We start from the raw sequence: 26,239 nt of genomic DNA on the forward strand, positions 1-26,239 counted from the left end.
ATTGAGGACGAAGTTCCCCCAGCGGCTAAATCCAAGTATGCCTTTTTTAAGGATGTGAAGGGTGACGCCACAGTCTTTCCTCTTTCGAGTCAGTTGGTGGACCATTTAGAGGAGGCGTGGAAACAGCCTGGCAAGCGATACCTGCCGCAGAGGCGCCTGGCGGTGGCTTATCCGTTCGCGGATAATTATTTTGCTAAGTGGGAATCCCCTCCACAGGTGGATTCTCATGTGACACGTCTTGTCCGTAGTGCCACATTACCAATGCCATCCATGTCCTCCCTTAAGGATGCTACGGACTGCAAGGTGGAGATCTGCCTGAAGTCCGCTTATTCCCTTGCGGGGGGGGGGGCAGCGCGGCCGGCTATGGCCATTTGCTGGGTTGCCAGAGCTATGGAGCGCTGGGCGGATTCGTTGGAGGCGTCCTTTGATTCCGACTGTCCGGCTGAACAGGCGGAGTTGATTGGTAATCTCCGTGATTCGGCCACTTATATCAACGAGGCGGCCTTAGACATTAGTACCCTGGTGTCTCGAATTTCTTCAGCAGCGGTGGCTGCTCATCGCACCTTGTGGTTGCGATCCTGGAAGGCGGACGCTGATTCCAAAAAGGGTTTGGAGGCGTTGCCCTTTAACGGAGAAGTTCTCTTCGGTCCAGATCTGGACAAGATTGTGGCCATGCTGGCGGCAGCCAAATCGGCATGTCTCCCATCGGCCGCTGTTCCTTCTGGTTCAGGACCATCGTCCTTTCGGTCTTATAGGGCCCAGGGCAGGCCCAAACCACAGTCTTTACCGCGACAGGCTGGTCCCAAGAAATCGGCCAAGCCCCGGAAGCAGGCATGGAGTACCAGACATCCGGCCCCTAAGCCAGATGACAAGCCTGCGGCCTGACGGTCCGGGCCTCCCTTTGGGGGATCCCAAAGTGGGAGGCCGCCTGCTGCAGTTCGCCCAGTGTTGGTCGGTCACCACGACAGACACTTGGGTTCTCGAGGTGGTCTCCCACGGGTACGCCCTCTCTTTCCGGCACAGACCCCACGCCCTCTCTTTCCGGCACAGACCCCCGGCTCGATTTTTCACCACGGGTCTACCATCAGACCGGAACAAGGCCACGGAGCTGCGGAAGGTCTTGCACGCTATGCTCCAGGCTGGAGTTATAGTGCCTGTTCCATTCTCCCAGAGGGGCCAGGGTTTCTATTCCAATCTCTTTTTGGTGCAGAAACCCAATGGGTCGTATTGTCCGATTCTCAACCTCAAAGCTCTCAACAAGTTTTTGCGGGTGCCGAAGTTTCGGAATGGAGACCCTACGGTCCATCATTCTGGTGCTGGACATACAGGACGTTTACCTGCATGTCCCTATTCTTTTGCGCCATCAACAGTTCCTCAGGTTTGCAATCCGCAGCGACCACTTTCAGTTTCGGGCGTTGCCTTTTGGCCTGACGACAGCAGCGCGTGTGTTCACCAAGGTGATGGCGGTCATGGCGGCTTCTCCGCGGCTGCAGGGAGTCCGCATGTTGCCGTACTTGGACGACCTTTTATTAGTGGCAGGATCTCCGGAGCTCCTTCTGCGCCACTTGGACCTGACCATTGCGCTACTGCAACGGCACGGCTGGTTAATAAACTGGCAGAAGTCCACTCTAATCCCGTCTCGGCGGATTCTGCACCTCGGAGCCTTATTGGACTCGGGACAGCAAAGGATCTTTGTGATGGGGGAAAGATCTCTGCTTTACAGTCGAGGGTGTGCAGTTGTCTGCACAGCCGCCGGGTGTCTCTACACTCGGCGATGAGGTTACTGGGCTTCATGGTGTCGGTGTTCGACATGGTGGAATATGCCCAGTTTCACTCCAGACCTCTGCAGCACCTGATCCTGTCCAAGTGGAACGGGCTGCCTCAGTCTCTAAAGTCCCATACGATAGTGCTCACCCCGGAGGTTCGCCTGTCCCTTGCCTGGTGGTTGCAGACGACCCATCTCAGCAAGGGACGTCCGTTCTGGGTACCAAATTGGGTCCTGTTGACAACGGACGCCAGTCTTCGGGGCTGGGGAGCAGTTTCGGGTCCACACTTGTTCCAGGGCAGATGGACTCGGACAGAAGCAGAACTTCCAATAAATATCTTGGAATTCCGTGCGGTCTTCAATGCTCTCCAGCAGGCACATCGGGTTCTCCAGGGTCGCCCAGTGCAGGTCCAGTCGGACAACGCTACCACCGTGGCCTACATAAACCGGCAAGGAGGAACCCGAAGTCGGGCGGCTCTCGTAGAGGTGTCTCGGATCCTGGTATGGGCGGAGCGCAATCTTCCGGCCATATCAGCTGTCTTCATCCCGGGAGTGCTAAATTGTGAAGCGGACTTTCTCAGTCGCCAGGACGTTCATCCGGGGGAATGGTCCCTGCACCCGGACGTTTTTCAACTGCTGGTGGACAAGTGGGGTCTTCCAGAGATCGACCTCATGGCGTCCCGGCACAACAACAAGTTGCCGGTGTACGGGTCTCACACAAGAGACGAAGAGGCGTCTCAGGTGGATGCTCTGTCCGTCCGGTGGACGTTCCGGTTCGCATACCTGTTCCCTCCGGTCTCCCTTCTTCCACGGGTAATCCGGAAATTCAAACAGGAAGGAGGGACGCTCCTGTTGATAGCTCCCGCGTGGCCCAGATGGCACTGCTTCTCAGACCTTCAGGGTCTGTCCGTGGACAGTCCTCTGCGGTTGCCGCTACAACCGGACCTTCTGTCGCAGGGTCCTTGTCTTCACCCGGACCTGACTCGGCTGTCTTTGACGGTATGGCTGTTGAGACAGCCATGTTGAGGTCCAGGGGGTTTTCCAGCTCTGTAGTGCGTACCATGTTATGAGCTCGGAAACCGTCTTCCGCGAGGATATACCATCGCGTGTGGCATACGTTCTTCCAGTGGTGTCGACCGAGAGGTTATGCACCGTGGGAGTTTCGTCTGTCTCTGATACTCGCCTTCCTACAAGCGGGACTAGATCATGGGCTTCGCCTTGCTTCTTTGAAGGTACAGGTTTCGGCCCTGCCTGTCTGGTTTCACCGTAGGATTGCTACAATCCCGGATGTGCGCACCTTTATGCAAGGTGTTCTCCGCATTCAGCCGCCCTTTGTTCCACCTGTGGCGCCTTGGGATTTGGCTGTGGTCCTGAGGGCTCTCCAAGGACCGCCGTTTGAACCACTGGGCTCAGTGGATCTTAAATGGCTAACAGCTAAGACTGTTTTACTTCTGGCCATTGCTTCGGCCAGACGTGTTTCTGATTTAGGGGCTCTTTCTTGTAGACCCCCTTTCTTGATTTTTCATGGGAACAGGGCAGTGCTCCGCACTCGGCCTGAATTTCTTCCCAAAGTTGTTTCCCAGTTTCATGTTAACGAGGAAATAGTTGTTCCGGCCTTTAACTCACCTGGCCTTTCAGTGAGTGAGGCCACTTTGGATGTTGTGCGGGCCTTAAGGACTTATGTTGACCGCACTTCTTCGTTTAGGAAGTCGGACGCTTTGTTTGTCCTCTATGGCTTCCGTAAAAAGGGTTGGCCTGCTTCAAAGCAAACTTTGGCAGCCTGGATCCGTATGGCTATTTCTGAAGCTTATCTTCATGAAGGTCTGCCGGTTCCTCCTTCTTTGAAGGCTCATTCCACTAGGTCTGTGGTTCCTTCGTGGGCAGCTCGACGTGGTGCCTCTGCAGTCCAGATCTGCAAGGCTGCTACGTGGTCCTCTGTCCATACCTTCGTGAGGTATTACAGGTTTGACACCTTCGCCTCTCAGGATGCTTCCTTCGGGCGGCGGATTCTCCTTTCAGCACAGGAGCGTCCCCACCCTTAAAGGATACTGCTTTGGGACATCCCCAAGGTATCCTGTGGATACCCTATGGACCCTGAAGTAGAAAATATGAGATATGGTAAGAACTTACCCTTGTTATCTCTATTTCTACGAAGTCCATAGGGTTCCACAGGACACCTGTGCTGCAGATGGGCTTTGTTCTGGTCACCGGTTTTTCCGTCTCCCTCTGGTGAGAGTGTGATTCTTGTGTGTATCCAGATCTTCTTTCTCTCTCTTCCTTCTCCTCCTCCGGCATATGGCTTGGTAACTAACTGAGGTGCCTTGGCTCGGGGGCGGGATATAGGAGGGGGACTCTAGTGCATCCTGGGAGGCTGAAAGCTTAACTCTATGGTGCCCGATGACTGACGTCACACCTATACCCCAAGGTATCCTGTGGAACCCTATGGACTTCGTAGAAATAGAGATAACAAAGGTAAGTTCTTACCATATCTCATATTATCCACATTCTGCTCTGCGTTAGCACCACACTAGTCTTGTAACCCAATGTCTGACACTCAATAACAATACAGTGTATAGATCACCATAGTACGCAGCTTTGCCAGCCAGAGTCTGTGGCTCTGGGACCTGAAAACCAGCCCCAAGTCCCACAAACTTCATTTCCAATATATAACACTCTTTGCTTTAAGGGAGATGGGTCGTCTGGCTGCTAGACAGGTAGCGCCATTGTGTAACATGAAACCTGTATAAATAGCGTTACTGCTCGCCGTGCCGGGACTCCTGTATTCCATAACATATGAGCGTCACTTCTGGCAGAGCCCCGCTGACTGGGGGTGGAGCTACAGATGTGTCCACATACATCCGTCCTTGTTGCGCTATAAGTCGCGTTACACATAACGCATGAGCGCCGTGCCACTTGGTACCGACGAGCATCTTTTAGTGCAACTTTTTTCCTTTCAAATGAGTCTTATTGGCAAAGCGATGCAGATAGGACGCACGAGCGGCTTCGGTTGTATAAAATATGCGGCACGCCTATATTCTGTGAGCGACTGCGGCTGTATCTGCGTGTGAAATGTCAGCGGCTGTGACACTGTAACGTAGCGTTTCGCATGCAGATACAGCTGCAGTCGCTCACAGAATATAGGCGAGCCGCATATCGTTTTAATCAGCAGATCGTGCGTCCTATTTGCATCGTTTTGCGACTAAAGCCCGTATTCAATTTGAGCCGAGCCACGATACTTTTTCACCTCCCGGACTTTTCGCCTACTTCGCGTGTTTTGCAGGCGGAAAAGTTTTGAGCGCGTGCCCACGTATTGCCGTATTCAATTTGAAAGTAGGCGAGAACGGGAACCGGCGAAACTTAATAAGCAGAAAGTGCTGTCAGATTTGGGGAAATCAGCCTGACACCCCCCAAAAGATGCTCTGACATGGGGGTTAGCTATGATACCCCCCCGATTTGGCTTGCTGACGGTATTTGGTGCTCAATAGCTGCTAAATAGCGTTTTTCTATATGTGGTGCAGAATAGTATTCAGGAGGTTTTTTGCAGAAAATAACTTATCCCAGCAAATTTGGGGTACTTGAAAATGGGGGCCAGCATATTTTAAAGTTGCTAAAGTTAAGTTGAAAAAATCATGAAAAATCCACCTGCCGCAAGCACCTGCAATGAAAAAAACACCTGGTGCATACATGGGGACCCCCCAGAGTCAAGTTCGCTAGTTTTTATCTTTGTCCGCCAACATTTTTTTTTTCGGCCCCAAATTCAAAACAAATCCGGTAATTCAAAGTGATTTTTCTGGGGTGTCCTTAAGTGTTTTTTTAAAATTTTTTGACACAGTTTATTCTATTGTACCTTTGGGGGACTGTCTGAAGGCTGCACGGGGGTTCCCGTAACGTTGCACCCCAAGACCCCTATTCTGCACTTCTTTCCGCCTCCCATTCATAGGCGAAACTTTACCGCCTATTACATTGCATTGACTTTCTGCCTAGGCGAAAAGTCTTCCAAATTGAATACGGAGTAAAATCAAAACAGGCAAAAATGACGTCATCGGCGAAAAGTTTTCGCCAAAACCACACGAAAACGGCTTTTCGCTCCAAATTGAAAACGGGCCTAAGACACATTTGTAGGGAAAAAATTGCATGAAGAGACTCTTGGCGCTCCCGAGTCACGGCATGGCGCAACTAGAAGGACTGCTTTACGCGCAAGGAGGCTTAGATGTATGCGGACACATCTGTACCACCATTACGGGCTGCTGATCAACATAACAGAATATACAGCCGTGCGTAACTCTACGCCTACTTGGGCACACCATGCAAGTACCCCTCAGAGTCCCCTTTTATCCCCATATCCCCTGGAGCACACACGTGGTGAGGGCAGGGTGACTGACGTGACTAGGGTTCAATAAGAACTATACTGCATTGATATTAGATACAGATACAAAATGGAGACAGAGACGTGCAGCAACATTTTACCTTAGAAAATATTGTCTTGACGTAAATTGGGAGGTCTTCATGAGGGCTCGCGTACCCTCCGACTATGCTAAACCCGAGTCCATCCGCGCCCCCTTCTCCAGGTGGATGAGCTTTGGCACAGGGGACCTGCAAAATAAAAGCACAGGATATAAACTTATGGCATACATTCAGACTTGTAGTGGTGAGGAGCGAAAACTATGAACGGTAAAAATTAAGCACAATATAAAATAATAAGTGCTCGTTCGGTCACTGGCTGAACATCCTTTTACTTTTTAAAGAAAAAATATATATATTTGTAGATCGGTTAGTGAGACCGGACATTTTTTTTTTTTAAGAACAAAATTTCTATTCATTTTAATGAATATATATATATTTATGTAAGTAGTGTAAGATAACATGAATACGTAGTTGCCAGTCAGCGCCACCTTATGGTCATCATGAAACAAGGCTGAGATATATTTGTATGATGCAACAGGTTTCATTGTACAATCAGCAGCTTATTCTACTCATTTTGCAGAAAAGCCCCCCCTCCTCCCTCATGTGCCATAGTAATAGAGTGTCAGTGTGTACTCACTCCCCCTCCTCCCTCATGTGCCATAGTAATAGAGTGTCAGTGTGTACTCACTCCCCCTCCTCCCTCATGTGCCATAGTAATAGAGTGTCAGTGTGTACTCACTCCCCCTCCTCCCCCATAAGAATAGAGTGTCAGACTGTACTCACTCCCCCTCCTCCCCCATAGTAATAGAGTGTCAGTGTGTACTCACTCCCCCTCCTCCCCATAGTAATAGAGTGTCAGACTGTACTCACTCCTCCTCCTCCCATAGTAATAGAGTGTCAGTGTGTACTCACTCCCCCTCCTCCCCATAGTAATAGTGTCAGACTGTACTCATTCCTCCTCCTCCCCCCATAATAATAGAGTGTCAGTGTGTACTCACTCCCCTTCCTCCCCCATAGTAATAGTGTCAGACTGTACTCACTCCTCCTCCTCCCCCCATAGTAATAGAGTGTCAGTGTGTACTCACTCCCCCTCCTCCCCCATAGTAATAGAGTGTCAGACTGTACTCACTCCTCCTCCTCCCCCATAGTAATAGAGTGTCAGTGTGTACTCACTCCCCCTCCTCCCCCATAGTAACAGAGTGTCAGGGTGTACTCACTCCCCCTCCTCCCCCATAGTAATAGAGTGTCAGTGTGTACTCACTCCCCCTCCTCCCCATAGTAATAGAGTGTCAGGGTGTACTCACTCCCCCTCCTCCCCATAGTATTAGAGTGTCAGACTGTACTCACTCCCCCTAATCCCCCATAGTAATAGAGTGTCAGTGTGTACTCACTCCCCCTCCTCCCCCATAGTAATAGAGTGTCAGGGTGTACTCACTCCCCCTCCTCCCCCATAGTAATAGAGTGTCAGGGTGTACTCACTCCCCCTCCTCCCCCATAGTAATAGAGTGTCAGTGTGTACTCACTCCCCCTCCTCCCCCATAGTAATAGAGTGTCAGTGTGTACTCACTCCCCCTCCTCCCCCATAGTAATAGAGTGTCAGTGTGTACTCACTCCCCCTCCTCCCTCATGTGCCATAGTAATAGTGTCAGACTGTACTCACTCCTCCTCCTCCCCCATAGTAATAGAGTGTCAGTGTGTACTCACTCCCCCTCCTCCCCATAGTAATAGTGTCAGACTGTACTCATTCCTCCTCCTCCCTCCATAGTAATAGAGTGTCAGTGTGTACTCACTCCCCCTCCTCCCCCATAGTAATAGAGTGTCAGACTGTACTCACTCCTCCTCCTCCCCCCATAGTAATAGAGTGTCAGTGTGTACTCACTCCCCCTCCTCCCCATAGTAATAGTGTCAGTGTGTACTCACTCCCCCTCCTCCCCCATAGTAATAGAGTGTCAGGGTGTACTCATTCCCCATCCTCCATAGTAATAGAGTGCCAGGGTGTACTCACTCCCCCTCCTCCCCCATAGTAATAGAGTGTCAGTGTGTACTCACTCCCCCTCCTCCCCATAGTAATAGTGTGTCAGTGTGTACTCACTCCCCCTCCTCCCCATAGTAATAGAGTGTCAGGGTGTACTCACCCCCCCCCCTCCCCCATAGTAATAGAGTGTCAGTGTGTACTCACTCCCCCTCCTCCCCCATAGTAATAGAGTGTCAGGGTGTACTCACTCCCCCCCCTCCCCCATAGTAATAGAGTGTCAGGGTGTACTCACTCCCCCCCCCTCCCCCATAGTAATAGAGTGTCAGTGTGTACTCACTCCCCCTCCTCCCCCATAGTAATAGAGTGTCAGTGTGTACTCACTCCCCCTCCTCCCCCATAGTAATAGAGTGTCAGGGTGTACTCACTCCCCCTCCTCGGGCTGGTGATCGGAACTGATGTTCTGACTCAGGGACAGGCTCTCCAGCTGGCTGGTGATCGCACTAATATTTGTATCTGCTACAACCTAGAACATGAAGCACATACATAGAGCTAGATGACAACACCGAAATCCCCATTTATTTCTGCACAGCAGCCCCCAGAGTTACATAAATACAACAAACAACCCCCTACCAGGCTCTTATCCAATGTACAGAGACACTGCCTGAGAAGACGATCTGTGTAACCGGACTGTTCAATAACCCACACAGGACACGTTGCTCAGATGGCGGGGCAGGGCCTGGGCAAGCCGCACAATTTCCCTGTATAACTTATGTTATTATTACAGACATTAGCGGGAGAATGAGGACTCACGCCCCTATATTCCGGTATGGCTAACTGGCTGAGATTCCACACTCTTTCCAGACACACTGTACATCAGTCCTAATTTCCACTATAACAATAATATATATAATATATATATATATATATATATATATATATAGATATATATATAAAATCTTATACCAGTGTTGGCTAACCTTGACACTCCAGCTGTTGTGGAACTATATATCCCAGCATGCCCTGCCACAGTTTTGGCATGCCCTAATAGCAAAACTGTAGCAGTGCATGCTGGGTTATGTAGTTCCATAACAGCTGGAGTGTCAAGGTTAGCCAACACTGTCTTATACATTAACAGTGACCTATATAGCACAAGCATATGTTGTTGTGTTTCACAATTGGGAATAAAACAGTAATAAAACAAGACTGGGTAATAATAACAGACAGACAGCGCATACAAGTGAGGTTACTATAGTTACAGTATAAACTTGTAAATAATATATAGTATGTACAACTGGGGAGTTCCAGCTCTCATTGCTATGTATGTATATATATATATATATATATATATCTATCTATCTATTTGGTCACTCAGTCCTTGCCACAGTGGAGCTCATAGTACACACACATATACTGTATACACCAGGATACATTTTTTGTTGGGAGCCTATTATCCTACCAGTATATATTTTTGGAGTGTGGGAGGAAACCTGAAGCACCCAGAGGAAACCCAGGCAAACGCATGGGGAACATACAAACTCCACACAGATAGGGCCATGGTGAGAATTGAACCCAAGACCCGTGCTGTGAGGCAGTAATGGTAACCATTACTCCAGCCACACTGTGTGAATAATATATATATATATATATATATATATATATATATATATATATATATATATATAGTTCCTGGTCAGACCTCATGTTGGTGTACGCCGGGCAGAACTTTGACCCGGGGCGCCTGTTCTGGGCCAACCACTGGATGGATTTGGACGACATCACATGATAAAACTCGATAACTTGAAGATTTAAACCCGGGCATGTCAGCTAGTATAATTATATATATATATATACACACACATACACACACAATATACATGTACACACAACATGCATACATTATACAGGTACAGTATATATACACAGTAAACAAAATTTGCATACACAAGGTACCAGACAATGAGAGGAGTCACACCGCTGCCCTAAACGGCCATTCTTAGATATGTAATGTACAGGACTGTAACAATCAGTGTGAGACAGGCTGAGATGGAGGATTTGCAGACTGTGTGTAAATGGTGAGTAAATGTCACAGGTGCTTCTACGAGCAAAGATTTCCCGAGGACTAGTTACAGTGAGCTGGTTAATACGATCACTTCTCCTCTTCATAGTTATCAGAGCAAAGTGATTATCTTATGTGCATTATAAGCAGGGCCGGTTCTATGGTTACGCATGGTACGCAGCCGCGTAAGGCGCCACGTAGTGAAGGGCGCCGCGGCCGCGACCATGCAGATTTCAGTGGCTTACAGTGGTGCAGACTGTGTCTCTGTGACACAGTCTGCACCGCGCGTGTAGCGCTGACCGGACGGAGTTCGGTCAGCGCTACACAGTGCCAAACACACAGCCGCCGGAGCCGGCAACTGTGTGTTTGTTTCAGCAGCTGATGAGAGTCTGTCAGACTCTCATTGGCTGCTGTAGCTCCCACTGCGGGAGCCATCTTCCAGGTCCCGCAGTGGGTAATGGGAGAGACGTCGTCATGACGACGTCTCTCCCGTAATGCAAAGCGGCCCTGGAGAATGGTCGGGAGTAGCTGATATCGGCGGCGGGAGCAGGAGCGGGGGTTTCAGGTAAGTGTTTTTTTTTATTTTGTTTTTTATAACCTGTGTCTCTACTGGGGGGGGGCTACAAGGGGGGATTAATACTGGGGGCACTTGAAGGGGGGATTACTACTGGGGGCACTTGAAGGGGGGGATTACTACTGGGGGCACTTGAAGGGGGGATTACTACTGGGGCACTTGAAGGGGGGATTACTACTGGGGGCACTAGAAGGGGGGACTACTGGGGGCACTAGAAGGGGGGATTACTATTGGGGCACTACTACTGGGGGCACTTGATGGGGGGCTACTACTGCGGGCACTTGAAGGGAGGATTACTACTGGGGGGGACTACTACTGGGGGCACTACATGGGGGGGAAACCTCCACTGGGGGCACAACAATGGGGGGACTACTACAAGGGGGGACTACTAGGGGCACTACAAGAGGGGGGACTACTACTGGGGGCACTGTGTAAGCTTACTAATGGGGGCACAAGGGGCACTGCACAGGGGGGACCACTACCGCGGGCACTGCATAGGGGGGGGCGCCAAAAAACCTACTCGCTTACCAAAAAATTTGGGCTAGGGCCGGCCCTGATTATAAGCCAATGCATAAATAATGTAATAGAGGTCAGTATAATGTGTGAGAAATAAGGGATCACAGACCAATATAGACCCCATTCATTTCTGTATTCCTCCTCTGGGCTGACCGCTCTGCGTCTGGCTTTATTGAATTGCATATCATTAAAGATAAACCAGAACTTTCAAAGAGGAGGGATATAAATAATAAATCAAAACATGAACAGGAGAGAAAGGAGGGAATCATGTAGAGTACAACACAGGTCACCATGTCCAAGATGAGACGCGTTCTGTCTCTGGTTATCACCCACACTCGGAGATGGACAGCAGAATGACAGTGTACCCGTCACATACAACGTAGAAGCATTTATTCAAGAGTATACATGCAGGATAGTTACTAGACAATGTGGCTCCCAGTGCAACAGTGATAATGTCCCCCCGCCCCGTCTCCCCGGTAATTTCAAAACTGATCATATCTTTCAATTCAAAGCATAAGACAGCACCTTTGTGCACGGACGTCAAAAAAAGGGGGCATGGCGGGTTATTCCACTAAAATCAACACTGGGTACCTGACCGTTTCAGATTGTAATGTAATTTGGTATATTAATTAATGCTTTTGGAGTAAAGAAAACCCCCAAATCTTATAAGCTGATTACACTGGTGTTGGAGTTATATGCCTTAAAAGCTGCAATATTTATTGTTTATTTTTTAAATTTGCTATTAACTTTCTTTTTTTAAATTGCACTTGCAGCTCACCTAATTGAGTTAGAGAGTTGGGCAACGTCTCATTTTAAACCTCTTTTTATGGGCTTTCATATGATATATAACACAGCAGTAGGTTTCAATAAAAATGAAAATTGCTACATTTTGAAAAATCTACATTAAAAAAAAAAAAAAAACTCTCCAAAATTGTTCATACTGTTGTTAATAAATCCCCAAAGTTTTATTTTGGTATCACAATGGGATCATCTGCTACAAGAAGTTTCACTTCGCATTGTTTGTTAAAATAATGAAAATGAGAACTACCTAGGCCTGTTCATTGCTTTTAATTTATTTCTTTAAACAATCCCGTTGATGTATATTATGTACAATGACACAGTATGTTAATACTAAAATATTTAAAACTTTTGTGATAATTTTATGTCTTTCACATATTGGGTCGAATTCAATTCAAAATTATGTTGAATAGCCGTGGGAGGGAGCAGCTATTCAATACACTGCCCTGTTTGTCTGGTCAGGAATTGGTTGAGTCAGAGAATGCCGGTTCTCGCGACTTAACTTGGGTGTTTAGTCGCGAGAACCGGCAAACAGCTGCGCGCCCAGCACTTCTGTTGAATTTCTCCTTGCATCCCCAGGGGGCTGCGAGAAGAAATAATTTAGCCCACCCAAACACCGCGGTCAGGGCCGGCTCTAGGGGTCGGAGCACCCTGTGCCGGCCCCCTCCAGCACGCCCTCTCTGAAAATGGGGGCATGGCCTAATTACCATAGGTCACGCCCCCTACGTGACATTATTAGGAGGCATGTCTGGGGCTGGGGGGGAACCACACTAGCTGGGCTTCGCCCAGCCCTCTCCAGTCACTGAATGGATGCCGCACGCATGCACGCAGCATCCATTCAGTCTATCCGGGATCCGGCACCACCGCGGCAGTGGGGGGTCCCCACCCTCCCGACTGAACCACCCGCGGGCCACTCCGGACCACGGTTGGAACAGCGGGACAGTAGTCCCGCTGAAATCGGGATGTTGGGGAGGGGTGCCCCTGTGCGACCGCTCAGGTTGAACACCCCTAGAGCCGGCCCTGACCGTGGTAAATTGAATAGCTTCTGGAGCTCCCTCCCGCTGCTATTAAACATCGCTTTGAATTGGATTCGGCCCATTGTAAGAAAGCTACAAATCATTACCGTTTGGTGCTGCTGCTCTGGATAGATGCTGATACTGGATGGGTTGGAACTGGCTGAAGGTTTCATTAGTTTTTAGGATTTCTATCTCAGAAAGGGTGTAATTCTACCTGTTGTAGGTAACGGATTCCACTTACGCAGAACATCTACCATAGGAATCCATAAACATCCGGCTTCCCTTGGTATGGAAAAGATGGTGATGGACCAGATGGTTGGAGGAATGTCACTTACACTTCATCGATGTTGTCATTGTTCTCCAGAATAAAAGCTAGCCACCATTTGTTGTCATAGACAGCAGTTACATACCCTCTATGGGACTATGGAGACAGCGCTGCTCAGAGCACAGGGTGCAGTGCAGCTGCTTGCCGGTCAGTCATCAAGGCTATTTTGACTGTCCCGGCGGCGGGTGCAGGTGGACAGAGGGTTATTGAGTTCTAGCAGATACTGGGGCAATGAACTACTGGGAAATAATTCCAATGAGACTCTGCTGAAGGGTGAGAGGAGCATGTGCTGAGCTCTGATTGCAGGAGCCCATCACATGCTCCTCTGACCCGTAGAGATCAGCAGCAGCCTCATGGGCCGTGACATCTCTTCTCTGCCTGGCCGGGTGACTGAGGCTTCATCTTGTGAGTAGAGTGTTGCTCCCAGTCTGCTGTGTTTCTCCCTCCCAGCACCCCTTCTCCAAGTTTCTGTTCCTCCCTGCTCCCAGCACACATTCTCCCAGTCTGATACTCCTCTGTAATCAGGGTCCGACTGGCCCACAGGGGTACAGGGGAATCCCCCGGCGGGCCCCACCTCTAGGCATCAGGTTCCAAACTCTGCACTTGAATTATACATATTTTACATTATACGGCACAGGACTATGGTGTATTTTCTACAGTGCATTGCTGGTATTAATCTGGTACATTATCATGCATGCACCAGCAGTATGTACTACACATACTGTATAATTTAAAGGGGCCCAGATCATGCACTCTCTCGTGGTTAGCAAACCTCTCTGGAGGCTGGCCACACCCTTAACTATGGGCCCTTATCACTGCATTTTCCCTGTGGGCCCTTCATGCCGAATGTGACACAAATGGTCCAGGGACAGGTTAGGTTTGGGTGGGCTTAAATTAGCGACCAAGGGTCTTTTCTTCACTAATTAAACCTCACCCAAACCTAACCTGTCCCTGGAAACGTAAAAGGCGGGCCTATTAAACACAACTGAAGTTTCTTTCCACATGGACAATCGTTCCACTTAAGTTTGTGCGCTTGCACAGAAGTGGGAGCAGGCGCTGTCCATAGAATCATGTCCCCAAACGCACCTGAAGAGGAACGTGCATTCCTCTAATGAAGGGAACTGGACAAAATATTGTTTTGTTTAATTTCTCATATGCGTAGTGCCTCAATAAATACATCATCAGCACCTGCAGTCTCAGAGATGCAGAAACCGGCTGAGACTGCGCTGTGTGGACTGGACAGTGCCGGCGAGCGGCTGTTTGACCTATGATTTTACGCCCGTGCGTCTCCACAGGTCACAGCACGGGCAGCGTCTGAGCCAAATAGCAGAGACCAGCGCTGCACAGACCCGAAGGTAGGACTGCTGTTGCCACCAGTCACACTGTTCCCACGCTGTGGTGGCCAGTGTAAGCAGGGGTCAGAGCGACCTGGGCGATTGTACGGCTCGCCCGCCCCTAGAAACAGCCCCGCATACAGGCTAGGTCACTGTTTCTAGTGAATGGATAGGCTGCACTCTCAGTGATTTCACTGTTTCTAGTGAATGGATAGGCTGCACTCTCAGTGATGTCAGTGTTTCTAGTGAATGGATAGCCTGCACTCTCAGTGATGTCACTGTTCCTAGTGAATGGATAGCCTGCATTCTCAGTGATGTCACTATTTCTAGTGAATGGATAGGCTGCACTTTCAGTGATGTCACTGGTTCCTAGTGAATGGATAGGCTGCACTCTCAGTGATGTCACTAGTTCCTAGTGAATGGATAAGCTTCACATCAGTGAGTTCCTAGGCTTAGGTTTATTAGTATTGGTTAAGCCTAAAAAAAAATGATTCCATTCGATTTCTGAGAATAATGTGATCCTAATTAACCTCTTCTAGACAAAATTGGAACACCCCCCCCAAAAAAACAAAAAAACTTTCAATGGAAAATATCCCATTATGGGCTTCCAATTCCTGGAACCACATAGTATATTAGTTTTAAAATGTCCTCACTCGAACATAGCTCTGTCGAACTATGTGTCATTCTTTAGTGATATGGGATATCCTGAAAACATGCACCGCTGTGCTCTGGGTGGTGTTCATGACATAACATACAGACCAATGAACTAAGGGAGATTAGCATTTTGACCACAGGATTGCACAGTCATTTAAATAAATGTGAAAATGTTTACAGAACAATAAAATGGGCTGTGGGGGGTGAGGTGGCAACTACAATTTTATATTAGATTGTAACCTAACCCAAAACAGGGGACAAGAAGCAAACACAGAGACTGGCCTCAGGCTGCCCTATACAAGCCTATCAGTGGGGTGATCCATGAAATTGCTGGGTACAACTAGGACTCATGGAATGACCCTGAGCAATCACAAAAATGGTGGATATGAGACCCTAATATATAAATAAGCAAATAGGTCCACTGACTGAGGGCGGCCGTTCCGGTGAAGTGGGCGTAATCTTACTTTAAGACGATTCCTTGGATAACACAAAGTCTAGAAAATGTAGGTCAAATACATGTTAATATAATTTATAAACCTATTATTAATTGCATCCTAAATGATTGTAGTTCCCTTAATTAGATCAATCTGTTTTGAATGACTGTGTGTGTGTGTGCTGACCCCCTACACATTGCCACCGGCACCAAATCAACTATGCAATATTAAAGCCACTAAAAAGTATGAACTCATTCACAAACAGAGAGAAATCATTTCATTGTCAATTAAAAATAAATTCACATATTCACAAACCATCCCTCAATTTACTTTTAATACTGTTCGATAAATGTCCTTATCTGTCCAAACCTTAAAGCTTTCCCTGAAAACTTACCTCACAGAAAGCAAATTCCTGAAACATCCACATAACCTCCAAAAGCTATCCTGCCCAATTACATCCCCCCGTATGTTCCTGCTGTCCCAGGCCAACATTGCTGTGTGACCAGATCATACAGCCCAAGAACTGGCTGGACCGATATGCAATATGTAGCACTTACCTCTGTGTATAACATTCCTATTTCCCTATAGACTGTAAGCTTGCGAGCAGGGCCCTCTTACCTTTCCTTCCGTTCCCCGTTGTGTAGAGCCCATTCCTCACATGAGGCTTTAGATCAATGGCTGGCACAGAACACGGCCTAGTAGAGGTGTAGACAACCCTTGGAACTAGTGCCACAAGATGGCACCCGGCAATGTTTTGAGTGACACTCACGGGGGTGTGCATCTCATACGCAGGTTTTTTTCCGAATACCCAGAAACACTCCCCCCCTGCCCGTTGCTCCATCTACCCACACCCCCCACTCAAGCCGCTGCAGGGAGGCTCCATTTGCCAGGTGCCCGCTGAGATTTTGTTACCAGCGGTCACCGGGCTCCTTCCCCAGAGCGGCAGCCGGAGGCTGGAGCTCACTCCTGAACTCCAGCTTCTGGCTCCTGCAGTGAGCACTATCATGATGTCTCTCCCATAGATCCGAGGAGCGTTCGAACTGGATGGCAGAAGATGTAAGTATTGTGTTTGTATTTTCAATTTTTTTTTTTTTTTTAGGGCCACTACCACTGGGGAAATTACTACTGGGGGCACTACTATAGGGGACATTTTCAATGGGGGCATTAACACTTGGGGCACTACTAAAGGGTGCATTACCAATGGGGCATTAACTCTTGGGGCACTAATAATGGGGACATTACTACTGGGGGCAGTACTACAGGGTGCATTACTAATGGGGGCACTGCATAAGGGATACAGCTACTGTGGGCACTGCATAGGGGGGACCACTACCGGGGGCATTGTGTAAGGGGCACCACTGCTGTGGGCATTGTGTAAGGGGCACTACTATTGTGGGCATTGTGTAAAAGGGGCACTACTGCTCATAACATGAATAAGGGACTACTGTGTGGCGTAAATTGGTAGTTTACATTTTGTTCGTACATACTGTTACACATTGTGTATAAGCAAGTTTTATGCCCAGATGCCTTGTTATTTATATTATTTATTGTAATCTATATTAAAACACTTGAAGTACACAATAAAGTGTATGTTGCTTATTCTGGTTAGACTTATTTTGCCATTGGTTCTGTAACCAATTATTTGGAAGCCCCCCTTTCAAAACCCTACGTTTGCCACTGCCGTCTCCTGTCCTGCTAGGTGCATCGAGCTGCTCCTTCCCTCACAGACGTAATGTTTCTGAACGCTAGACCCCCTGCAAACCGGAGGTCCCATGCGCCTCCTGCGTACCCAATGACGCCTGTGTCTCTGGTGAGGGAACCCTTCCACAGTTAGTCCTGCTCAGTCCAATAACTCTACACAACGTCCTCCTCACCCTATACACAAAGTAAGAGAAACAACACAGACACATATTACATATTAGCAGGAGGCCCACTCCCACAAACATAATATATGATCAATATACACAGCACTGGCAGATTATGGTTATTCCACCCTGATGCTGGAAGACCAACTATGTCTCGCATGACGAGCGTCAATACCTACACACACACACAACGCTATTTATCTGTGCGCCCCAAGGTAATCAGACAGTTCCTATACAGCTGTACTCCCAGCAGCAGCTCTTGCAGATCTCCTCAGAAGCAGCAGGCACCCCGCAGTTTATCTCAGCGCAGCACCTGCAGCTGGCAGATTACACTGGAGGCGCCCTGGAGCAGCGGAGTGGCGCGATTGCACAGATGCTGCTGGGAAATGGAAGATTAGCGTCTCACGGGAGCGATGTGAAATCTGCAGGACGTACAGATAATTGGACTTTCTACACTAGTGAACACAATTCTCTGACCTTTCACTAGTCTGCATTGCACCAGCAGACATTGATAAGACAAGAAATGACTGAGCTGTCCATGGTAATAACGGTCTGATACAAGCGTTCATTTACAGTGACTGAGTGTCAGGGCGAGTTCTCTGCTCTCATTCCCAATGGTATAACGGACATTGCATAGAGCAGCAAACATCATTGGCCGTTATTCCCCACACCGGTGTTTTAGATGGTTAACAAAAGTGTTTGCGTTGTTAATGTGAAAAGGTAAATCTATGGCACGGCTATCACAATTTACTTTATTTGGGTTTAAAAATAAAATTTACAGATTTCAGACATTATTTTAAGTAATGTGTGAATAAAATACAGAACATACAAGATAATGAAATTGTTAAGGTGCGTACACACTAGACAATTATAATGAGCGATTGAACGATTACAACATCGTAATCGTCCGGTCGCTCAATTATCGCTCAGCAATCGCGCAGTATAATGTCGTAAACGATCAGCGGTGCGCGCTCCCGCTGGTCGTTTTCGACAACAATCATCACCTGAACATGCAGATAACGACAGGTTGGGCATGTCCGAGGATGGGGGAGGGTGCCTGCACTGAATATCATATCGTTCAGTGTCGGCGCATTATCCACTGCACAGGAAGATGAACGATTGTACAATTACAATGTCGCAATTTCACAGTCGTTCCTCTATCATTAGCGTGTATGGCACCATTACACAATATAATTATTAAATACTAGTAAAAGGATCCAGGTCACCTCAGTCTGCCCACTGCTCTGCCCATTCCCACAGCCTCTCAGCCAGGGCCGGTTCTATAATTACACATGGTACGCAGCCGAGTAGGGCGCCACATAGTGGAGGGCGACCTGGCTGCGACCATGCTAATGTATTATTTCAGGGGCGTTTCTAGAGAGGAGGGGGCTCGTGTGCAGTCTCTGACACTTGCCCTCTATGCCCGGCAGCGCACTGAGATGTGCTCGGCCAGCGCCGGAGTTATAGACTCTGGGCACTAGAGTGTGCCCAGAGTCTATAGTGTATGCACAGGTCACGGAGAAAATGGCCGCGGTGGCCATTTTCCCTGTACTACGCATGCGCAAATGACGGGAAAATGGCCACTGCGGCCATTTTCCAGTCGTTTTACAGCGCCTGACCCCCGCGCCAACGTGGGACTCCGGAGAGGTAAGTAATATTATGGGTGCATAATAATAATACGCCCCTGTATTATTTGTACACAGAAGCCGGGAGCTGCTGAGCTCAGGGAGGGGCGCGGGCAGACCGTCACTGCACCACAGCTGCACCGCGCTGGCAAGGGAAGGAGCGACGTGACATCACATTGTAACGCGCAAATAGGGCTAGATGGCTGCCGCCAGCCAAATTAAAGGGGTTGTGGGGGGGGCACGTGTCCCCAGGTGTCCCCGTCTGCTCTGTCCTATACACACAAACCACTGCACTGTGCAGTTCCGTTAAATGCAATTTTTATTCTGACAGGGTTCGGGGTGTGCCAGAAGCGCAGTGTGACAGGCCGGAGAAGAGCGGTGGGTGAGGGTCAGGCTGGAGGAGAAGTGATGATAAGGGCTGTAGTCAGAAGGGGCGGGGTTGGGGGAGGAGTGGGCAGGACAAGCAGCCGGGACCCGTCCTCCTCCTCCGCATACATGGGTGGCCTCAGCAGCACACGTCCCTGCACAGGAATCTGTGTGAGTGGAGACAGCAAGGAGGGGGAGTAGAGAGCATGAGGGTGGGGGATTGGAGCCAGGGGGGTTACAGGCCAGAACAGAGAGGGAGAGAGAGAACAATAAGGGAGGAAATGAGGAAGAGCTAAGAGATAACACAAGATACAGAAGGGAAAGAGCAGGAGATAGTAGGATGGCACCTGGGACAAAGGAGAGCTGGGGGGAATATTGCTACTAGCTGAGGGATATGGAGTGAGAGGGTTGGCTGGAGAAATGTGCAGCCTCTGCTGTGACAGTAGAGACTACGGATGGCATGGCACTAAGCCCATTACACCAGGTACGCAGCCACATACAGAGCCAACTAGCTGTAAGAGTCCCCCTGCTGTCCCCCACAGCAGCCAGCATTACAATAAGTCACACTGACTTATCATACTGTATGCCTCTGCGCTACCCACCGCGGCAATACAGGCATGGCTGGAGGGGGAGGAGGGGCCGCTCTCTCCCCTCCCCTATCCTCAGCTCCTCCCCTGATCTCGTGTCTGTCCCCGGCGTTATGACCAAGGAGGAGCCACCATCCACGTGCTGCAGTTCTGGGCCCGGAACAGGTAAGAAAACTAAAATACTGTAAATCAGTCATCCACTGGCTTACACACTCCCCTTGTCACCCGCCGCCTGTGATCACACTCTCCATGCCACCCAGTGCCATCACCCTCTCCCAGTCACCAACTGCTATCACCCTCTCCATGCCACCCTCTCCCTGTCACCCTCTCACTGTCACCAACTGCTGTCACCCTCTCCCTGTCACCAACTGCTATCACCCTCTCCATGCCACCTCTCCCCGTCACCCAGTGCTCTCACCAAGTGCTGTCACTGTCTCCCTGAATATGTATATTTCGGTATAATTGTAGCATAGCATCCAGGGTGGTCCTGCTGTATAAGGGCCCTATAACACTTCATACATTTTCATGTAGGTGCTTATGTTTTTTTTTTTTCATACGGAGCCTGTGGGCAAGATTTACTAAGCGGCGGGTTCTATTCTATTCTAAACCCCGGGGGTTTGGTGGCAGGTTGTATTCTGTTCTAAATCCCAGGGGTTTGGTGGAAGTTTCTAAATGACAGCCCTGTTCTATTCTATTCTAAAATGTGTTTTGATGGCAGTTTTGCAGCGGTCTTAGTAAATCTGCAGATAGCAAAACCGCCGCCAAACCGCCATCAAAACACATTTTAGAATACAATAGAACAGGGCTGTCATTTAGAAACCGCTGCAAAACCGCCACCAAACCCCCGCGGTTTAGAACAGACTAGAACCCGCCACCAAACCGCCGGGGTTTAGAATAGAATAGAAACCGCCGTATAGTAAATTTTGCCCTATGTGTTTTATTGTTTTCACATGGGGTCCTAACACCTCATATATATATTTTTTTTCATGCTGTGTCTTATTTGTTTGTGTTTTTTCATTGTTTTTTTATTTGTCAATTGGGCCCCTCATGTACTCCTGATCGTTCAAACACCGAAATATGAGGGTTTATTTTACCAGGGGGCGCCAAAATCTATATCCGCTTACCAAAAAAATTAGGCTCGGGCCCGCCCATTCCCAGACCATCTCACCCCAATGCTCCGCCCCATGCTCTCTCCCACCGCAGCCCCTCTCTGTCTGCTGCTGTCCCACTTTGGACCCGCTGTGTTCTGCCCTGCTCCCCCTCCGTCGGCTGCGTGCTTACCCAATCCCAGCAGGTTAACTCCTCCTCTCCAGCTAAGGTCTGTCCCTTCGCTCTAGCAGTGGGAGCCGTTGGAGGAGCAGCACAAGCCCCAGCTCCCTCTGCGCATGCAAGCAGGAGATGGGACACGCCTTAGAAGATTATTATATCCTGTAGATTCTTATTTTGAGGAGATTCCTTGAAAAAATATAATAGTTTCATATTGATCTATATAATTAGCGCGAAAGCCTGTCTGTCCGTCTGTCCTTTATGCACGGCCAAAGTTTTGGGCCTAGCTCCACCAAATTTGGTATGGAAGTGTAGGTTGACCAGGATTAGGTTTTTGCCTAGGTTTGAACTTCGTCAGGGCCACACACTGTCACACAATCCCTAAAAATGGGGACACTCTTAAATGACACAGGTTTCAAGGCTGACTCCAGTGTGAAAGCTACAAAGTATCCTTTTAATCTCACAGGCTGAGCAAACTATATGATACATGCAAGTTCAGATTAAATCCAGAGTTAGTCCTATTTAAAGTGACCATATATATATTAGTCAGCCCTCTGTGTTTGCATGCAAGGGCGTAACTAGAACTTTGTGGGCCACATAGCAAGACCTTAAAATGGCCTCCCTCCCCAAAGGTAAAAAAACCCCATACATTTGCCCCCACAAAGAGCCCATTCATGTTATTCCACACAGAGCCTATTCAGGATATGTCACAGTAGTACCCCTTACACACATTATGCCATGCAGTAGTAGTACCCCATATACATTATGCCACAAAGTAATACCCCTTACACTACACAGTAATGCTCCTTACACATTATAAAACACAGTAATGTCCATAACAGATTATGCCACATAGTAGTAGTGCCCCATATAACACATTATTTCACACAATATTAGTGCCTCTTAAACATTATGCCCCTCCCCCCCGAGCAATTCACCTCCCACTGTCTCTCCAGCAGACTCTCGCCTCCCCCTGTGTGCCATCAGCAGCCAGCAGGTGTGGATTTAGTGCCTGGCCACCAGCTAAATACAGCTGGTGCACCGGCAGGCAGCGGCAGATATGGACAGACAGCGCTGGCGCATTTTGTATCTGTCGCCGGTCACTAGCCAATCGGAGATCGTGGACCGGCAGCTAATCAGTAGCTGCCACTTCTGATTGGCTGCCGGTCCACGATCTCAGATTGTCTCGCGACCGGCGGCGCTCTCTCTCCATGTCTGCCTGCTGGTGCGCCCACTGTAATTAGCATGACTGTGTGCAGGGGGGGTGGAGAGGCACAGAGGGAGCTCGGGCACCATAGCAGCCACACCCCTGGCACCCACGATAGTCACTGTGTGCATGCATGTTAGCAAACAGGGGGATCTTTTTCAGGATCATTAGAATGGGGTTATAGGTGAGGACAATGTAATCATATAAATGCTGCAGGTGTACTTCAGGGTCCAGTCTCCAACACGGGCAACGCCAGATATCCCAGCATGTGTGTGTGAGAGAGAGAGTGTATGTACAGTATATACATACTGTGCTATTATTCAGGAAAAAATAGGTTCAGGAAATGTGGGAGGAGTAACTGGGGGTGGAGCTATAGAATATATATATATTAGTATTTAGAGAAAAAGGCACTCAAAGGTACCCAGCTCAAAGTACCACATAGAGATGGTACTGAAATCCAAAAGAGCTGATTAGTTTGCCAAGAGAGGAGGTATAGATTGAGAATAACAGAGGCCCTAAAACAGAGCCTTGCGGTACTCCAACTGATAGAGGTAGTGAAGAGGCAGAATCAGAAAAACGAACAGTAAAAGAGCGATCAGATAGGTAGGAAGAGAACCAAGAAAGAGCAGTGTCCTTAAGACCTAGGGATTGTAGTGTTTGTATGAGAAGAATGGTCAACAGTGTCAAAAGCAGCAGAGAGATCTAGAAGAATTAGGAGTGAGTAATGGCCTTTAGCCTTGGCAGTGACCAGATCATTTACTACCTTAGTCAGTGCTGTCTCTGTGGAGTGTTGGGAACGGAAGCCAGACTGAAGTGGGTCCAATAAGTTGTGTGAGTTAAGGAAGTGTATGAGGCGGGTGTAGACAAGTCTCTCAAGTATCTTGGAGGGGCATGGGAGCTGGGAGATAGGACGGTAATTTGAGAGAGTGTTGGGGTCAGAGTTTTGTTTTTTTCAGAATAGGAGTAATCACTTCATGCTTGAACAGTGATGGAAAGTTGCCAGTAGAGAGAGAGAGAGAGATTACAGATTTTAGTTAGGGTTGGGATGAGCACAGGAGACAGAGCTTTACTGATTTGTGAGGGTATAGGATCTAGAGGAGAGGTAATAGAGTAGGAGGATGAGAAGAGGGAAGATACTTCATCTTCATTTGTGAGATCAAATGAAGAGAAAGTGCCAGTGGATTCAGGTAGGAAATTGAGCAGGTCACTAGCTGAAGAAGGGCATACCAATTCATTTCGGATCTCATCAAAATATATCAAATGCATAGAACGTTAAAAACGTCTGGAGAGAAGACCACGTGGCCGCCTTACAAAGCTGAACAGCCGAGGAGCCACGGCGAGCTGCCCACGATGGACTCACAGACCGAGTAGAATAAGCAGTAACAGAAGGCAGTACAGGAAGGCCCTCCTGAGTGTAAGCCTCAGATATGGTCATACGAATCCACCTAGCCAATGTCTGCTTATTGGCTGGCCATCCCTTCTTGGGAAAACCATAGAGGACAAAGAAGGACTCTGATTTCCAAAGGGAACTGGTATGGTCCACATAAGTCCTGAGAGCACGTACCACATCCAATAAGGCCTCATCTGCCGAGAGGTCTGGGGATTGAAATGCCGGAACAATAATTTCCTCATTAATGTGGAAAGTAGAGACCACCTTAGGAAAGAACCCAGGGTAAGTCCAAAGAACCGCCCCTGTCCTGGTGAAAAATCAGGAATGGGGAACAACAGGAAAGCGCCCCTAAGTCTGACACCCATCTGGCCGAAGCAATGGCCAGAAGAAAAAGTCTTAGATGTCAACCACTTGAGATCCACTGAGGCCAGTGGTTCAAATGGAGAGCCTTAAGGACAACAGCCAAATCCCAAGGAGACACAGGAGGGACAAAGGGAAGCTAAATCCGCAGGACACCCTGCAGTAAAGTACGAATGTCCGGTAAAGGAGCAATCCTACGTTGAAACCAAACTTATAGAGCCGAAACATGCACCTTCAGTGAGGCTAAACGGAGACCAAGGTCCAAACCCGCTTGAAGGAAAGCCAAAATTATAGGTATCTTATATCCCAGAGGGTCACAACCCCTGTGACGATACCACTCTGTGACATATACGAGCAGAGGCTGGTTTACGGGCTCTGAGCATGGTACTGACCACAGAGCTGGAAAAATCTTTGGACCTTAAGAGGTAAGTCTCAAGAGCCACGCCGGCAAAGACAGACGACCCAGATCCGGGTAAAGGCAAGGACCCTGAGACAACAGGTCCGGACACTGAGGCAACAGCAATGGAGTGTCGATGGAGAGACTCTAAAGATCTGAGTACCAAAGTCTTCTGGGCCACGCTGGAGCCACCAGCAGGACCATTCCTCCCTCTTGCTTGAACTTTTGAATGACCCGAGGAAGAAGGGAGACTGGAGGAAACAGGTATGCAAACTGGAAGGTCCACTTTACTGACAGAGCATCGACCAGGAGTGTCCCGGCATCTCTTGTCCTGGACCCGTAACTTGACAGCTTGTGGTTGAGTCTGGAGGCCATGAGTCCACTTCTGGAAGGTCCCACTTGTCCACTAGGAGTTGAAACACCTCTTGGTGAAGAGACCATTCCGCTGGATGCACCTTGTGCCGGCTGAGGAAGTCTGCTTCCCAATTGAGAACCCCCGAAATGAACACTGCCGATATGGCTGGGAGATGGTCTTCCGCTGTCATCACCACCTGACTTCGAGTTTGGCTTGCTAAAGGGCGCTGAAGACCGCCTGAAGCTCCAATATGTTGATTGGTAGAGCAGACTTCTCTGCTGTCCACTGCCCCTGAAAGGAGTGTGGACCCATCACTGCGCCCCAACCCCGGAGACTGGCGTCTGTCGTCAGGAGGACCTATTCCGGAATCCAAAAGGGGCGCCCCTTGGTGAGGTGACACGTCTGCAGCCACCAGGCAAGGGACAGATGCACCTCTGGAAAGAGCACCATCAGTTGTGCCTTTATCCGATGGGGTAATCCGTTCCACCTGGAGAAGATCAATTTCTTCAGAGGCCTGGAATTAAACTGGGCATATTCCACAATGTCGAACGTCGATATCATGGACACCAGTACTTGCATTGCTGAGTGGATTGACACTTGGCAACTGTGGAGGCATCTGCGTACTCGCATCTGTAAAGTTGTGGTCAGAAAGATTCTCTGCTGTTGGGAACCCAACAGAGCTCCCAGATGGAGCATCCTCTGAGATGGAGTAAGGGAGGACTTTATCCAATTGATCAACCATCCGTGAGCCTGAAGCACAGACACTGTCAGCTGTAGGTGGTGTTGAAGTACTTCTGGAGACCCTGCCAACAATAAGAGGTCATCCAGATAAGGCAACAGTCGAACCCCTTGATGCCGTAGATGGGCTGCCATGACAGCCATAACCTTGGTAAACACTCGAGGAGTTGTGGAGAGACCAAACGGTAGCGCCCGAAACTGGAAATATTGTTGCTGTATAGCAAAACAGAAG

This window comes from Taudactylus pleione, unplaced genomic scaffold (assembly GCF_031769625.1).
Source record: "Taudactylus pleione unplaced genomic scaffold, aTauple2 ptg000230l, whole genome shotgun sequence".
In the NCBI taxonomy this organism is placed as follows: domain Eukaryota; kingdom Metazoa; phylum Chordata; class Amphibia; order Anura; family Myobatrachidae; genus Taudactylus; species Taudactylus pleione.